This window comes from Oncorhynchus clarkii, chromosome 16 (genome assembly GCF_045791955.1).
Source record: "Oncorhynchus clarkii lewisi isolate Uvic-CL-2024 chromosome 16, UVic_Ocla_1.0, whole genome shotgun sequence".
Classification (NCBI taxonomy): domain Eukaryota; kingdom Metazoa; phylum Chordata; class Actinopteri; order Salmoniformes; family Salmonidae; genus Oncorhynchus; species Oncorhynchus clarkii.
This window is the reverse complement of record NC_092162.1, coordinates 19,004,282-19,017,382: the sequence shown is the minus strand read 5'-3', so window position 1 is coordinate 19,017,382 and position 13,101 is coordinate 19,004,282. Positions and strand designations below refer to the sequence as shown.

General features: G+C 43.1%; 1 protein-coding gene across 5 annotated transcripts in view; it reads left to right on the top strand.

The window, feature by feature from the left end:
- The window catches only part of LOC139368116 (retinoic acid receptor, alpha a), a 216,458-nt gene that overhangs the window by 58,563 nt on the left and 144,794 nt on the right, over positions 1 to 13,101 (top strand). The window contains exon 3 of one of the 5 annotated variants that reach the window (XM_071106696.1): positions 1,135 to 1,195. The exons of the other annotated variants lie outside the window; for them this stretch is intronic. The gene's annotated coding sequence lies outside the window, so the exon portion shown is untranslated. The remainder of the gene's footprint in view (positions 1 to 1,134; positions 1,196 to 13,101) is intronic. 5 annotated transcript variants of the gene reach the window in all.

The window sequence follows — 13,101 nt, the reverse complement described above, 5'->3', positions numbered from 1 at the left end:
CTCCGTCTCCCTCTGCAGTTCTCTCCGTCTCCCTCTGCAGTTCTCTCCTTCTCCCTCTGCAGTTCTCTCCTTCTCCCTCTGCAGTTATCTCCGTCTCCCTCTGCAGTTCTCTCCGTCTCCCTCTGCAGTTCTCTCCGTCTCCCTCTGCAGTTCTCTCCGTCTCCCTCTGCAGTTCTCTCCTTCTCCCTCTGCAGTTCTCTCCGTCTCCCTCTGCAGTTCTCTCCGTCTCCCTCTGCAGTTCTCTCCGTCTCCCTCTGCAGTTCTCTCCTCCCTCTCCAGTTCTCTCCTTCTCCCTCTGCAGTTCTCTCCGTCTCCCTCTGCAGTTCTCTCCGTCTCCCTCTGCAGTTCTCTTCGTCTCCCTCTGCAGTTCTCTTCGTCTCCCTCTGCAGTTCTCTCCGTCTCCCTCTGCAGTTCTCTCCGTCTCCCTCTGCAGTTCTCTCCGTCTCCCTCTGCAGTTCTCTCCGTCTCCCTCTGCAGTTCTCTCCGTCTCCCTCTGCAGTTCTCTCCGTCTCCCTCTGCAGTTCTCTCCGTCTCCCTCTGCAGTTCTCTCCGTCTCCCTCTACAGTTCTCTCCGTCTCCCTCTCCAGTTCTCTTCTTTTCTCTCTTCAGTTCCACCCTTCCCCCTCTCGCCAATCCTTCTCTGGCTCTGTGTCCTTTTTATATGAAAAATCCCTGAAAATGGCAGTTGTGTGTTGTCGTCTTCCTCTGGTGACATAAGCTACATTCCCCAGCTTGCGGCCGGCTCTTAGTGCCTCCAACATAATATGATTATGCATGGATGGGGATGATTTTGTCAGTATGTTGCTAAACATAGCTCTCCCAAACCCCAAAAAGTAAGGGGAAGAAATGGAACGCCACAGTAGCGATTGCACACAATGTTCTGGTCACTCATGCTCAAACGGGAAGCCTTTAAAAGCTTTCATCGGTGTGTGTAAGGACACTATGGGACGTGTGAGGTAGCAAGCCTCATGATCTCATAGTGGGGGAGAGAGAGAGAGAGAGAGAGACACACACACACACACACACACACACACACACTTTTATTCAGGACATGACCCATGTTGTTGTCTTTGCCTCCCATCACACCAATCCTCATTAATCATGGCAAAATACCTCATCTTCTCCCGATTTCAGGTCCCTCTCAAATGTTGATTTCTGATCTCCCCCCCCCCTATCTGTGGCAGATAGAAATGAGGTCAGTATTGTATTTAATCACGCTCACGCTGTGTACCTTTTTTTCTCTTCATCTCCGGGAGCCGTCCAAACGGTTTTATTTTAGGAATGCTTCTTTGTTTTACTGTTCCCCCCCACCCCACCCCACCCCACCCCACCATTGTTTATCCTTTCCATCGCTCTCTCGTTTTCTCTTGTTCCCTCTCTCTCGCTCTCTCTGTGTGCCTCATCCATATGCCATTGAAAACTGACTGAAAACATATGTGCCCTGCATATTCATGTCTATTCATTTGATCCCTGTTGTCATCTACTCACAACAAGTGAATCAAAACAAAGGTTGTGTTGTGGTGTCCTTCATTACATTTGATCCATGTTTAATAGGCCTACCTCATCGTAGGAAGCCCAAATTAAACAGCATGTCATTTCCGGGCTGTTTTATAGGCTAGTATGATTAACTTTGCACTCGAGGAAAGTAATTCAATTCAAAGTCATGGAGCGCTATATTTTTGGCTGGCTTGAAACAAATGCCGAATGCACGCTCGTTGGCAATTTTTCTTGGCTATTTTTTTCCCCAAACGGTTGCGCCAGGATTGGCAGTTTACCCGTCTTATATGAGCTCGCTGAGGTGGGAGGGGTGGCGATATCTGAGGTGTGTCCTTAGAAATGTGTGCCAATTTCAGGCAGCGCTGGTGGAGATATTTAAGACCAACCAGAAGCTGGTCTTAGCGGTAACGCGGTTGGTTATGGCATGGATTTTGACAGCGGAAGCACAGCCTATCCAGCCGTGATGCACGTTGCCCATATGCAACGTGCTAGTTGTGCCTCTAAACCTTCTATTCACATCAGCCTACCTGCAGTGCAAACTCCGTTCGGCTTGTATCCATCCCCATTTCCAAAGGACAGCCTCTTGTCCAGTTACCAAAGACAAGCTCCACCAAACATATTCAAATGTCCTATAACACCACATCAATGGAAGATGTGTCTCGCACAATACAATTTACGGGAGACTAGTATTTTTATTTGAGGAAAGTGCAATGCATAAAACCCTGTAGGCATATACTCATTGAAGCCAATTTCAACAATGTTGACTGTCAACACTCCAAAAATATTAAGCAAACACTAGATGTTTTTGTTGTTGTACTGTTTGTACCTACAGTAGCCTATGCTATTTAATAAACTGTAGTATCAATCCACAATGGACTAGGATGAGAATATTCTGTGCTCCCCGCCGAGTTGGAGTTGATGACAATGGAAAGACCGTCAGTAAAACCTACAGAACCAGTGAGTGGCCCAGCACTCGTCATGCCTCCAATTGATTTATTCATCAAAAGCCAGCCCTTTTGAGCCACCACCAGCTACTGCACCCATAGTTCTGGATAAAACCAGCTACAATACCCGCTATTTGAGGTCCTGCGATGGAGAGGAGATATGTGACCTGACCTTTTTCATTTTAAACATCTCATATTTTCCTTCAGAACTGGATCTGTTTTGCTCATTGATGCATCTGTCCTCTTGTAGGAGATCAGTATGAATTTTACTTCATCTAGTGGCTTAATGTTTGGTATTTCATTTAGCTTGTTTTAGCCCGAAGAGGCCTGGCCAACCCTTTAGAGCCTTGTTCCTCTCTAGGGTTCTGCCTAGGTTCCTGCCCTTTCTAGGTCGATTTTCCTAGCCACCGTGCTTCTACGTCTGCAGTGCGAGCTCTTTGGTATTTGAGGCTGGGTTTCTGTTTAAGCACCTTGTGACAACTGTTGATGTAACAAGGGTTTTATAAATACATTTGATTGATTTGATTTACTTTGTAACAATATAGTAGCATATGTCTGTATGTATACCCATCTGTCATTGTTGAATGTCTGCTGCGGTGGGTACTGGGTACGCGTTTGACTGCTGCCCCTTTATGATCTGCTTCTCAGATATCTTCCTGTTACCTGTCATCCTATCTCTCTATTTTGCATTCTCCCCCCTTTCCTTTCACAGATGGGGCTCTCTTAGCTTCTCAGTTTAACTATAACACTGAGCTTGTTTGAAGGAAGATTTTGGGCGGGGTATATGCAAATTAAAGCGTCAATATGTAACTTTTGGGGTGACCTGACCCAATTCACATAGAAATTTGTGTTATAGATCTGTCATTCTCATTGAAAGCAAGTCTAAGAAGCGGTAGATCTGTTCTACGTGCACACTTTCTAGGCTTCCCATTCTTAAGTTTGGTTTTTGCGTCTTTTACTTTCGGTTTTGTACAGCAGCTTCAGACAGCTGGAATACAATATGGAAAATATATTTCACAGCGGTTTAGATGCTACAACGATTCTCTACACTATACTCGCTTGTTTTGTCACAAACTGAAATTAGGTGAACTATTCTAATTTTAGCAACCAGGAAATGGCGGAGCGTAGTGCATAGTGCATCTTTAAATACTGTAGTATTAGTATAGTTAAAAAACAGTAGTGCTTTTGCGAACAGTACTGTAGTATTCACTGTACTGTTTTTTGCGGACTGTAGTATTTACTGTAGTATTCACTGTACTGTTTTTTGCGGACTGTAGTATTTACTGTAGTATTCTACAGTATACCGCAGAATTCTACAGTTAGTGCGACACGTGATCAAGGGATACTACAGTGTATAGTATTATACCGTTTACTATATGTATGTACTGTAGTATTCTATAGTAACCCAACAAATAAATCATGTGGGAGACCTCACACAGTTGGATAGAAACAGAAAGAGTCGGACATAACAATATAAAGTGAATGGAGTTGTATTTTACGTCAATACTTTGCACAACGGCTTCATTCAATACAGGAGAAAGCCACAGATTCCTTTGGCATTGGTGCAGATAATTATTGTGTATGTAACACTTCTATCCAGCAAGCATCTCATTCTCATGGTGGTATTTTCTTACTGTATGCCATCATGTAGGCTAGCTTTCCACTGTTACAAAGTATCTGTTGACTTAGGCAGATAAATCAGACTGCGATACCAGCTGGAACGAAGCACCTCAAACACGTGGAAAGTTGCCTTACGTGCCAGAATGTTGAATAATATAAACTTTTAACTTACGCTACCGGTTGTGTGTGTGGTTGGTCATTCTGCTGGTCGGAATTTGAGACAAAATATCCACGGGAAATTATTATTTACCCAACTTGTTAGAGTGCCGGTACTGCCATTGAGATTTGTATCAGCACATGCGCAAAACCACCTGCAACAAATCTTGATTGCCACACACAGACACCTGCATTTAAAATAATACGTTCCTGAGGATATTTTGTCAAAAATGTCAACCCGAAAAAGAACCAACCCCACAAACAATCGTCAGAGTAAGGTCAAAATGAAAATGTGTGTCTTTTAAAAAATTTACATCTTTATTCTTATTTGCTATTGGAATGGTTATTACAGTAAACCGCGGTCATTTGGCTGGCCAATATCCATCATCCAAAATTCCATGACTGTCACAGCCCTAATGATGTTGTTTACTCACGGTCTCCCAGATGCCAATCAATCAATCAGTTAACCAATCAATAGTCATCTAGTAAGCCCTTGAGGACAGAGCAAAAGACTCATAGAACAACTACACTCCAATCAATTACTTTTCACCTCTTAGCTGCACGGGCTAAAGACGTAGCTAGCTAGAGAGAGTGTCCCCACAGCGCACACACACACACACACACACTGAACTTTGAGCAGTGTGGTGACACTGTAAGGGAACAGAACAAATGAGTGGAAGATTCTCAGCTAGCTCCCAGCTTTAATGGGAGCCTACAGCATAACACAGCTAATGGATAGCCTGGCATGGGACTTTAACGACCGCAGGGGGGAATTTTCTTCATATTTGTGTGAATGCAGAGATTGAGTGGATGTGTCTTTTTTAATGTGATTTAAAAAACAATTCTCTGTCAGTTGTTACTTTAGGCTATATTTGAGGCTATGAAATACTATACAGGAGAGCATGATGGAGAGTGTGGTTTAGCGCGGTCATTTGAACGTGTTTCAGTGTGAATGAGGTATGGAGAAGCTTTAGAGTCGCTTACCTGGGGCCACACTAGAGGGAACTTCTGTGACAGTAAATGTCTCTATTATAGGTTTACCCTTCCCGCCTCTAGTCTAGGTCATGCTGCCATTGCTGAACTCTCTACCATGCTGTAGCCCTATTAGGTAACATTGAGAGGAAAATGGCCTATTAGGTAATTGTGTTTAGTGGGCGTCCATCTGGTAGTGTGTGTGGGATTGAGTGTGTAAGCATCCAGCTGCTATTCTCAATTAGCCTAAAAAGAAATGTGGGTGTGTGTACGGTACTTTATACAGCTGCCATTCTCACGTGTGTGTGTGTGTGTCTTTGTGTACAGTCATTGGTTATTCTGTACTGTACATCAGTGTGTGGCTGTGAGCTTATGCACAGCATGTCCAATGTGACTGACAAAGTAAGGTCATGGTATGCCATTGCCTAGCTGCAGCCTCCATCTACTGCCCTCAACCCTGACCCACAAACCCCTGGCCCCATGGCATTCCATTCCACTACTCTACATGCGCACAGAGGCACACACACTGCTCCAGGCTGTGCTGACATACCACACTGGTCTACCACCACATTGGCCTACCACCACACTGGCGAAAAGCCATGGAAGTTCATAAATCCAATACCCCTGGATAGGGAGTCATACAGTACAACAGTTAGCTCCGGTCCATTACAGATCGGCTACTTACAATGACAGTAGGGAGCGACAAGAGAGGCTGGTGCAAGAGCTGCAGAAAGGAAGAAAATTAGTTACATGATCTTGCCTTCTAGGTGCCACCTATCATTTCTTATCCTCAAGTAATAACAATAATCCTTCCTCAAATTCCGGAGGTTCTTGTGGCATCCAAAAACTTAAGCCATAGTCCAGAAAGGCAATAGGGAAGATGTTGGGACTAGGGCTGTGGCGGTCATGAAACTTGGTCAGCCGGTGATCGTCATGCAAAACACTGCCGGTCTCACGGAAATTGACCGTAATTAACATAAACACATTTAGTATCTCCTGGCTTCCATGCATAGCCTACAAGCCACCGATGCAGACTGTTGGAACATTTACATTTTAAAAAGTCTAATAAATCCATGTAGTGTAGACCTAGACCTTCACAATAAATCCATTCTTTATTTTAGACAGGTCTAAAGAAGAATGAGGAGAATGTAGTCTATTTCAGAAGAACAGAATAGCATACTCTGAGTTGTCCTTATGTTAGGTCCAGATCGGGCTATGCCAAATGGCTGTGGGCTACACTAGTTCATTTAGCTTAGAATTACGTGGCATTTTATATTGTTTTATAGTATGAAGAACAGGCCTATAATTGAACATAGCTGAATAAAATAGATAGGATATTTTCTCCAAATGATTTCCGAGGGGGGAGTGCACATGTGGCTATTCTGTGTTCAAATCAAATCAAATCCAATTTTATTTGTCACATACACATGGTTAGCAGATGTTAATGCGAGTGTAGCGAAATACTTGTGCTTCTAGTTCCGACAATGCAGTAATAACCAACGAGTAATCTAACTAACAATTCCAAAACTACTACCTTATACACACAAGTGTAAAGGGATAAAGAATATGTACATAAAGATATATGAATGAGTGATGGTACAGAGCGGCATAGGCAAGATGCAGTAGATGGTATCGAGTACAGTATATACATATGAGATGAGTATGTAAACAAAGTGGCATAGTTTAAAGTGGCTAGTGATACATGTATTACATAAAGATGCAGTAGATGATATAGAGTACAGTATATATGTAGACATATGAGATGAATAATGTAGGGTAAGTAAACATTATATTAAGTAGCATTGTTTAAAGTGGCTAGTGAAACCTAAGATGACCTGGGGTATCAATGTAAGAAATAACACGTAAAAAAACAAAAAACTGCATAGTTTCCTAGGAACGCGAAGCGAGGTGGCCATCTCTGTCGGCGCCGGAAGTTAACAAAGAAACAGGCCCTCCTGCTTTAATTTAGAGTAATTTATACAACTTTAGATGTGATACAAATGTTATAAAGGCTATATGTTATGATTTGTAATACATTCTACGGCTGCATGATGTGACTAATGATGTAGCATGAAAGGCATGGGCTCTGCTCTGTTTCCCGCCCTGCCGCACGTACTTCATCAGTCTCTCATTCATAATTTGACAAGCACTTGATAATACTCTCACCCATCAGACTATTCTTCATTTAATCTGGTCTTTACATATAGCCTATGGGTGGAATTAGTTTTGATTTTAGAATGGCCGACAAAAAAAAGTAATCCGTAGCCTGCACTCGAATAGCGAATGGTGGTTACTTCCGGTTTTGTTTTGAATATGTAAGCGTAGGCAGCACGTCCATAAGGCTAGTGGAAGCTCATGTTTTCCAAAAGTAAATTGAATTAAATTGGCAAAATTATAAAGCCTAATTATTAGAGGTCGACGGATTTATGATTTTTCAACGCCAATACCGATTATTGGAGGACCAAAAAAGCCGATACCGATTTAATCGGCCGATTTTAAATAATAATTTATTTGTTTTTATTTGTAATAATGACAATTACAACAATACTGAATTAACACTTATTTTAACTTAATATAAAACATCAATAAAATCAATTTAGCCTCAAATAAATAATGAAACATGTTCAATTTTGTTTAAATAATGCAAAAACAAAGTGTTGGAGAAGAAAGTAATATGTGCCATGTAAAAATGTGTGCCATGTAAAAATGTGTGCCATGTAAAAATGTGTGCCATGTAAAAATGTGTGCCATGTAAAATATGTGCCATGTAAAAATGTGTGCCATGTAAAAAAGCTAACGTTTAAGTTCCTTGCTCAGAACATGAGAACATATGAAAGTTGGTGGTTCCTTTTAACATGAGACTTCAATATTCCATGGTAAGAGGTTTTAGGTTGTAGTTAATATAGTATTTATAGGACTATTTCTCTCTATACCATTTGTATTTCATATACCTTTGACTTGTGGATGTTCTTATAGGCACTATAGTATTGCCAGTGTAACAGTATAGCTTCCATCCCCCTCCTCGCCCCTACCTGGGCTCGAACCAGGAACACATCGACAACAGCCACACTCGAAGCATCGTTACCCATCGCTCCACAAAAGCGCAAGGGGAATAACTACTCCAAATCTAAAAGCGAGTGACGTTTGAAACAGTATTAGCGCACACCCAGCTAACTAGCTAGCCATTTCACATTGGTTACACCAGCCATTAGGCTGGTAGGCTTGATGTCATAAACAGCGCTGTTCTTGCGAAGAGCTGCTGGCAAAACGCACGAAAGTGCTGTTTGAATGAATTATTACGGGCCTGCTGCTGCTCAGTCAGACTGCTCTATCAAATCAGACTTAATTATAACATAATAACACACAGAAATACGAGCCTTTGGTCATTAATATGATCGCATCCGGAAACTATCATTTCGAAAACAAAACATTTATTATTTCAATGAAATACGGAACCGTTCGGTATTTTACCTATGGGTGGCTTCCCTAAGTCTAAATATTCTTGTTACATTGCACAACCTTCAATGTATGTCATAATTACGTAAAATTCTGGCAAATTAGTTGGCAATGAGCCAGGCAGCCCAAACTGTTGCATATACCCTGACTCTGCGTGCAATGAACGCAAGAGAAATGACACAATTTCACCTGGTTAATATTGCATGCTAAACTGGATTAGTAGTTATAACTAGTGATTATGATGGATTGTTTTTTATAAGATAAGTTTAATGCTAGCTAGCAATTTACCTTGGCTTCTACTGCATTCGCGTAACAGGCAGCCTACTCGTGGAGTGCAATGCTTAGACCGTTGGACTAGTTAACTGTGCGGTTGCAAGATTGGAACCCCTGAGCTGACAAGGTGAAAATCTGTCGTTCTGCCCCTGAACAAGGCAGTTAACCCACAGTTCCTAGGCAGTCATTGAAAATAAGAATGTGTTCTTAACTGATTTGTCTAGTTAAATAAAAGGTATAAAAAAAATAAAAAAAATTGGAGCCCAAAAATACCGATTTCCGATTGTTATGAACTTGAAATCGGCTGTAATTAATCGCCCATTCCGATTAATTGGTCGACCTCTACTAATTATTCTACTCCTGTCTATACAGAACAAACAAAACAGTTAATTGAAGCATGATTTGGCCATTCGCTTCTTTAAGAAAAATCCGTTGTGGATTGTTTTAAATCGCATTACCTACAGTCGGAAGGAAAGGCAACGCGCCCAATTTGCACAGATTATTGTTGAGTTGCGATTGTCTGAAAAGTAGAGGCCAAGGCAGGCATATCACAATATTTCAAAATACAATCACAGGAAAACCATAGTTTGGAAATCACATGATTATTGCTGTAAAGAGAAGACAATGAAAAGACTCATCCGTCTTTTAGTTATCAAAATTCTCAACTTAATTGAGCGAACAACAGTATAGCCTATCTTATTGGCACCAGCGGAGTGCATTGGCAACATTCCCGGTGGCTGCGTCCCATTTGACTCAAAACTGCCCAAGTCACTCCCCTCCTCAAGAAACAAACACTCATCTGACGTCAAAAACTTAAGACTTGTAGCCATTCTTTCTTTTCCTTCCAAAACACTTGAGTGCTCTCTCTGATCAACTCACTCGTCTCTCTCTGAACGATCTTCTTGACCCAAACCAGTCAGGCTTCAAGACGGGTCACTCAACCGAGACTGCTCTTTTCTGTGTGATGGAGGCTCTTCACACTGCCAAAGCTGACTATCTCTCCTTTGTTATCATTCTCCTAGATCTATCCGCTGCTTCAACACTGTGAACAATCAGATCCTCTTTTCCACCCTCTCAGGGCTGGGCGTCTCAGGCGCTGCACACTCTTGGATTGCCTCCTACTTGGCTGGCTGCTCCTACCAGGTGACGTGGAAAGGATCTGTGTCTGCAACACCTACTCTCTAGTGTCCCCCAGGGCTCGGTTATATGCCCTCTCCTCTCTATACACCAGGTCACTATGCTCCGTCATATCCACAGTCTCTCCTATCATTGCTATGTAGATGACACTCAACTTCCCCCCCTTCTGACACCCAGGTTCATGCTCTACAACATCCGTAGAGTACGACCCTACCTTATACAGGAAGCGCTGCAAGTCCTAATCCAGGCACTTTTCATCTCCCGTCTGGACTACTGCAACTCGCTTTTGGCTGGGCTCCCAGCTTGTGCCATCAAACCCCTGCAACTTATCCAGAATGCTGCAGCCCTCCTGGTGTTCAACCTTCCCAACCATGCCAAATTCTGGCTTCCAGTCTAAGATCACATCCGCGACAAGACCATGGTGCTTGCCTACGCAGCAGCAAGAGGAGGAACTACCTTCAGGGTATCCTCAAATCCTACACCCGAACCCGAGCTCTCCATTCTGCCACCTCTATTCTCTTGGCCTTTGAATGCACTAACTGTAAGTAGCTTTGGATAAGAGTGTCTGCTGAATTACTAAAATGTGATTGTCAGTGATTATAGGGACAATAGATCGCTGAGTACCAGGCCATTAACGACGGGCAGTTAGCAGGTTTGGTTGGCTACTAAAGACCATCAGCAGCATCAGAGCTCCGTTTTGGAAATGCATAGTTACCGTGAATAAACAGTCATGTGGGATTTGACTGTGGTAATATGGTCACCGTAACAGCCCTAGTTGGGACACGCAGACCAATAAGACCTTGTGCAACATTCTTCCGAATCGTCTGCCTTCCCGCTCCCCCCTTTTACACACACATACACACACACACATACACACACACACACTCATAATTGAAATCACTTTAATTGCTCCGGACCTGAAGCTGCTCCTAGATGCGAGCGTCCCAGTAAACAAGCTTCTAAAATAGGCCCTCAGTAATACATGTGACATTTAGGTTGGCAAGCTGGATGTGTTTTTTTGCCTGGCAATAAAAACAACAGCTACGCTAAAACACAGTGGACTGGTAGCCATGTGGTAGCACTTGTCACCCTGTTTAGCGGCGCACTGGTTTGGGTCAGTACACACAAGTAGACAGCGCGCGCACACACACGCACACACACACGCACACAGTGAAGGCCTAGACTGGTGTAACGCCTCTGCTGTGCTTTGGCACGTCATTGGATCTCTTGTCATTGGATCTCTTGTCATTGGATCTCTTGTCATTGGATCTCTTGTCATTGGATCTCTTGTCATTGGATCTCTTGTCATTGGATCTTTTGTCATTGGATCTCTTGTCATTGGATCTCTTGTCATTGGATCTCTTGTCATTGGATCTCTTGTCATTGGATCTCTTGTCATTGGATCTCTTGTCATTGGATCTCTTGTCATTGGATCTCTTGTCATTGGATCTCTTGTCATTGGATCTCTTGTCATTGGATCTCTTGTCATTGGATCTCTTGTCATTGGATCTCTTGTCATTGGATCTTTAGTTTTATTTTTGTATTATACTTCATAGAAATATTTGAAGAAAAAAAAAATCTGTTGCAAGAAAATTGAGGTTATACAAAACATTTCACTGTGTTTCAACATAACTCCAAGGTTATACAAAACACTTAACCAGGTTTCAACATAAAATCTCCAATGACAAAAGATCCAATGACGCACCCAAGCACAGCAGAGGCCTCTTCCTGTTTTTAGAAAGGCTCAAGCAGATCAAATAATGTAGCCAGACGCATGTCTTACACAGGTTTAGGCCGTGTATGTGTGAGTGAGACGTGCTCCGGATATAAGGAAATTATTGAATATTAGGAGATGATTGAATGAGAATAATACGACATCCTTTTCAGCCAGCTGTGTCACTGCTCATGACATTGAAAAATTATGTAACCGTCTCTTGGAGGTGGGAGTGTGCTTGTCTTGAATGTGTGTGTGTGTGTGTGTCAGTGGGTGGGGGTGTGGGGGAGTGTGTCAGTGGGTGGGGGTGTGGGGGAGTGTGTCAGTGGGTGGGGGGAGTGTGTCAGTGGGTGGGGGGAGTGTTGAGTCTAGCTGAAGGGGTTGTGGTTGTGTTCAGCAATATGGACCTGATTAGGAGTGGGCTTTTCCTGCTCAGTGTGACGGGGGCTGGAAGCCCCTCTGCTGTGGAGAGCTGTTGTCCTCTTCCTGGAAGTAATAGATAGCTGGAAGACTGCTTGCTGTCTCTGTGTGTGGAGATGAACGTTCTCTCACACACACACACACACACACACACACACACACACACACACACACACACACACACACACACACACGTGTTAAATGAATGGTATATTAGGGTCTTGCTCTTACAACTAGCCTCTCTAATTGCCAGAAGGGTAACTCCACTCCCAGTACGCAACCGTGTGAGACGGTCATGCAGAAATTGAAGATTGATGAAATGTTTCAAATGTAGATAGGCCTTCTATTTAGGATGATTTGAGTAGTTGATGGTGTGCTGTTGAATTCTACACAGATGACTCAACTCTTAAGGCAAGCAGGGAGAAATTACCTCTCAAGAAGACATGGCAACCAGGGAGATTCAGAGACTGGCACCGTTTCAATACTCTGGACAAAGCTGCCTTTTCTCATTTCCTTTCTTTCCATTCCTTTCCTTTCTTCCCACGTGACTTGACCTAGAAAGACTCAGGGCCCTACTGTGTAACCACTGATAGATAAATAAAATCATTTCACAGTCTTATCTTGTTAGGCTAGTGGTCGTGAAGGAAAGGAGACTAGGTCGGTAAGCTTTTGAAGACTATTGGGACCTAGCCAGAGAGGCAGTGATGGGGTAGTAGAGGGTAGAACTGAGTACAGAGATGTTTTGCTAGTATGGGACTGACTGTGGGGGAAAAACAGCAAAGACCACAACTCCAGACCACAGGAGCACAACCTCAGTGTTTCTCTCTCTCTCCCTCTCTTCCTTTCTCTGCGTGTCCCTCTTCTCTCAGACCTCTCTCTCGCTCCTCTCCCCGCTGCCTCTCTTCCTCATGC